The following is a 5,000-nucleotide window of genomic DNA, read 5'->3' as shown; positions in this document are numbered from 1 at the left end:
ATAATGTATGTGATAAACATATGAAAATTTAGGGGGCCAGTAAATTTTACTGTGGGCCAGTAAATTCAGACAGTTCACTGGTCTGACTGGCCAGCAAGTTTTAAATGTTTTCATGAAGACTGTAAAATAATACTAAAACTGAGGGTATTTTTTTTAAAATAACTGCATGTAATACATAAATACCATATTACAGATTAAATGCAAGTTTAAAAAGATGCTTTAAGTTTGTTTTTAAAAACAGCTAATGAATTTTCGACACGAAGATCCAACAGGAGACAGTTCCATAAAGTTGATGAAGAAACATTAAACAGTCTTTTGCCATACAGTTTAATACATGGCTTTATAAGGTATAATGATTGTGCAGACCGAAGTGTTCGCTGAGGATGGTAGACTTTAACTAGTTCCTGGATGTATGCTGGAATTAATCCATGTAGAGCCTTGAAAGTATACAAGAGGATTTTATATTTCATTCAATATGCCACAGGTAACCAGTGAAGCGATATGAGATTTGGTATAATATGCTCATGTTTCCGTGAACGTGTCACTAGCCTGGCAGCTGCGAGTGTTTTGAACTTTCTTTATCTTCTGCAAGGATGCTGAAGTAACACCATAAAGAATCAAGAAGGGATATGTAATCAGTGATCCAATATTAAAGTGTCCTGCACGCATCCTCCGTTACAAGAGATTTAATTCTGCCGATATTACAAAGTTTGAAATAACATGATTTAGTCAATGCACTTATTTGACACTTCATGCTAAGTGTGCTATCAAAAAACATCCCAAGATTTTTGACATATGAAGCACTATAGTGACGACAGATCCACCGAAAGCCAGTTGTCACTGATATCCTGAGAATTTGTTGTCAGTTGTCAATGATATCCTGAGAATTTGTTGTCAGTTGTCAATGATATCCTGAGAATTTGTTGTCAGTTGTCAATGATATCCTGAGAATTTGTTAGCGCCTTACGTTTTGGTGTTAAGATGATCAGTTCTGTCTTTTCCTGATTTAGCTTGAGTATGTTCTTTTACAGCAGTTGTCAGTATCAGAAAGACAACATTGAAGTCTGTCTGCAATGCTGCTCCAGCTGTCATTCGGATTTAGAATCAAGTATACCTGAGTGTCATCCGTGTAGTAATGATAACACATGTTATGCCTCCGACAAGTTTCCCCGATTGGTTTGGAGAACATGCAATATAGACGAGGTCCTAATACAGAACCCCGTGGAACACCAAAGTGGAGTAGGAACTCTCTGGATGCTGTAGATCCAACAGCAACCAGAGAGATAAGACTTGATCCATGACAGAGGCGATCTCGTGATACCAAAAGCATATTCCATACGTCTGATCAGAATATTATGGCCTATGATGTCGAATGCAGCTGAAAGATCAAGCATCAGGAGTGCAACACATGAATTCTTGTCCAAATTGATTGATTGATTGTATCTTGCTTAACGTCTCGCTCGAGAATTTCTTATCCAAAGCAGAAGTAATATCATGGTGAACCCCTAATAGAGCTGTTTCTGTCGAATGACAATTGCGGTAGGCAGATTGCATCTGGTTGTGAAGCTTGTGAGCGTTCAGATATTTTTCGATCGTATCAATATCGACAATTTCTATTTTAACTAGTTCTAATTGTAACGGGGACCGTTACATATGTTCCCCAAACCTCCCCCAATTAAAAAGTGATGTCCTTGTGAATCTATAGGAAAAAATCATTTTATTTTAGCCTTTAATTACATGTAGTACGTTCAATATGGTCATTTCAGTACCAAAAAATGAAAGAAAGCGTTGCACGCGCATACACGCGCACGCGTGTATGATTCCGAATTTTTGTTGATGTCGTTCAACAGGCATTTGTATCATATACCCACAGTGTGAATTTCATAACGTTTCCATCAAATATAAGGAAGTTATAGCGATTTTAAAATCGTCCAATCAGAATTCAGCACACGTGCATACACGTGCTGAGCAGTAATTCTAACCACAGCAATTTGTAAGGAGTACCAAGACACATCTAAACCATTAATATCAATAGAATTTGATGAAAAACAAAAACGTTATCGTCCTTTAAAAATTGAACTTTTAAAAAACGTTGCACGCGCATGCGCGTGTGCGTTGGCATTTTTTGTTACACCAATATATAGATACACATATTGTCTACGTATGCTGTGAATATCATCTCATTCGCTTCATAAATAAGATAGTTACAAACGTTTTAGTATTATCCAATCAAATTGAAGCACACGTGCATGCGCGTGCAAATTGGTAATTTTGACCATGCAGATCAGTTAAGGGTCTCAATATCTACCTATGATATGAATTTCAAGCCATTTCAATGAACAACAAAAAAGTTACACTGATTCCAAAGTTAGTGTACAAATTTTGTAATGCGCGTGCACGCGCATGCGTGCGCGTGCTGACAAAAAAACTATTATTTTTCATATGTACAAATGATATACTATCATCCTATTTAGGTTTTATATCGCTTCCTTCAATATTCTGATTTTCCATTTTTTTTACCAAAATTGCAATGCACATGCAAGCGCGTGCATGCACGTGGAGACAAAATGACTACCACTATGCACATCTACAAACGCTATACTATGATCCTGGAAAGTTTCATATCGGTCGCTTTTGTAGTTTCTGAGAACACTACCGGACAAAAAAGTACCGGAGAAAAAGAATAATAATAATAACTAGATGCGATCTCATTGCGAGCAACGAGTGGGTTTTCCGTCCAATTTTAGATGAGATGAGATAAGATTTTGACTGAGATTTTCGTTCTGTCTAATCAAAAGATACTCGAGAGAAAAGTTAGGAATTGTGACACTAATCAAACTGTTAAGGTGAGCCATGAGACCCATTTGCATTTTTCATGATGTTGTCCGAAAGATCTTGCAAAAGTTGTTCAGGATGTCTTATTAAAAGTTTTTTGACAAAAATGTTTTAGATTGCAACAATAACCCAACTGTACAGATGAGCCATGAGTCCCGCAGGCCTATTTCTTAACATTGTTAGTTAACGCTTGCGAAAGTGAACAACTTTTGTTCTACATGTCTTATCAAAAGTTTCTCAAGAAAAAAGTTATTGATTGTGACACTAATCAAACTGTTCAGGCGAGCCATGAAGCCCGTTCGCCTTTTTCATGATGTTGTTTGAAAGATCTTGCAAAACTGAACAACTTTTGTTCTAGATGTCTTATTTAAAGTTTCTTGACAAAAATGTTATAGATTGCAACAATAACCCAACTGTTCAGGTAAGCCATAAGACCCACAGGCCTATTTCTTAACATCGTTAGTTAACGCGTGCGAAACTGACCAACTTTTGTTCTACATGTCTTATCAAAAGTTTCTCCAGAAAATAGTTATTGATTGTGACACTAATCAAACTGTTCAGGCGAGCCATGAGGCCCGTTGGCCTTTTTGATGATGTTGTTCGAAAGATCTTGCAAAACTGAACAACTTTTGTTCTAGATGTCTTATTAAAAGTTTCTTGACAAAAATGTTATAGATTGCAATAATAACCCAACTGTTCAGGTGAGCCATGAGACCCGCAGTCCTATTTCTTAACATCGTTAGTTAACGCTTGCGAAACTGAACAACTTTTGTTCTACATGTCTTGTCAAAAGTTTCTCGAGAAAAGAGTTATCAATGTTATTAATTGCGATACAAATTTTACTGTTCAGGCGAGCTATGATGCCCGGGAGCCTTTTTTTAAGATATCATTAAATAGATCTCGCAAAACTGAACAACTTTTATTCTACATGTCTTACCAAAAGTTTCGTGAGAAAAAAGTTAATCATTGTAACAGAAATTCAATGGTTCAGGCGAGCCATGAGGCCCATGGGCCTATTTCTTGATATGACACGAAAGATCTCAATAAACTGTACAACTTTTGTTATATATATCTAATCAAAATATTTACGAGTAAAAAGTTATGATTTAAAACGTGGAAAAAAATTGGACACTTTTTTTAACTCCATTTTCAACCCCTACCGAGCTTCCATAATAGGCACTTCCGGAAATTTTGAAAACCCAGGTGCACAACTACAACATGTCGTCTAACATCACTGAAAATTTCAGCACTCTAGCTTTTATCGTTTTTGAGTTTTTGTCTGGACAAAATAGTCATCTGAAAATCGATAAAAGGGGGATAACTACCAACCGGAAGTGATTTTTCAAAAATTGAAACGGCGGTACAAACTTCAAATGGCAACGCATCAATCCTGAAAATTTGAAGCAAATCGATCCAGCCATCTCCGAGAAATCTTCTGCACAAAAATCGGTAAGGAGAAAAAAAAGAATAATAATAATAATAATAAGAAAAGTGAAAAATCAACAATAGAATAATAGAAGGGTCTTCCGCTGGAGACGGAAGACCCTAATAATAATAATAATAAGAAACAGAGTAAAAACAATATGTTCCCAAACTTTGTTTGGGGAACATAAATATGTTTGAATTAATAGTCTTAGTATACACAGCATAATGTAAACACTACGTTAAACAAATCAATCGTGACTCGATATCAGCAGGAAAAGAAATCAATCCTATTTCAGTCCTCATACAACCATTACAAAAACGATCATGATTTGATATTAACACTATATCGTCAAATTCTACAGAAAAAGAAATCATTTCTATTTCAGTTCTAACACTACTTTAAGAAAAACGATCATGATCCGATATTGACACAATGTTGCCAGAAAGAGAAAATCCTTATAATAATATATAGTCCTCATACAACCATTAAAAAACAATCATGATTCGATATCGACACAATATCGTCAGTATAAAGGTATGTGATTATTAGAGTGGTACTTATTAATATTGGTATGATATCATATTAGGTTTGTCGATATCGTATCTTGGACATAACACTGTGAATCTTGGTAATTAAATTTTTCTTCAAAGTCATTGGTTTAAATTCTTCTGTAAATTGTATCGTATTGAAAGTATGGAATTGTATTCGTGGCATAAGTATTGCAATATGTATCATATCG

General features: G+C 35.5%; 1 protein-coding gene across 3 annotated transcripts in view; it reads left to right on the top strand.

Annotated features, from left to right (window-relative positions):
• Window positions 1–5,000, top strand: part of LOC125658084 (calpain-5-like) — a 69,282-nt gene that overhangs the window by 13,745 nt on the left and 50,537 nt on the right. The window lies entirely within an intron of this gene.

Source organism: Ostrea edulis, chromosome 9 (assembly GCF_947568905.1).
Source record: "Ostrea edulis chromosome 9, xbOstEdul1.1, whole genome shotgun sequence".
NCBI lineage: Eukaryota > Metazoa > Mollusca > Bivalvia > Ostreida > Ostreidae > Ostrea > Ostrea edulis.
Note: the sequence above shows the minus strand (reverse complement) of the source record. Positions and strands in the feature narration are given on the sequence as shown.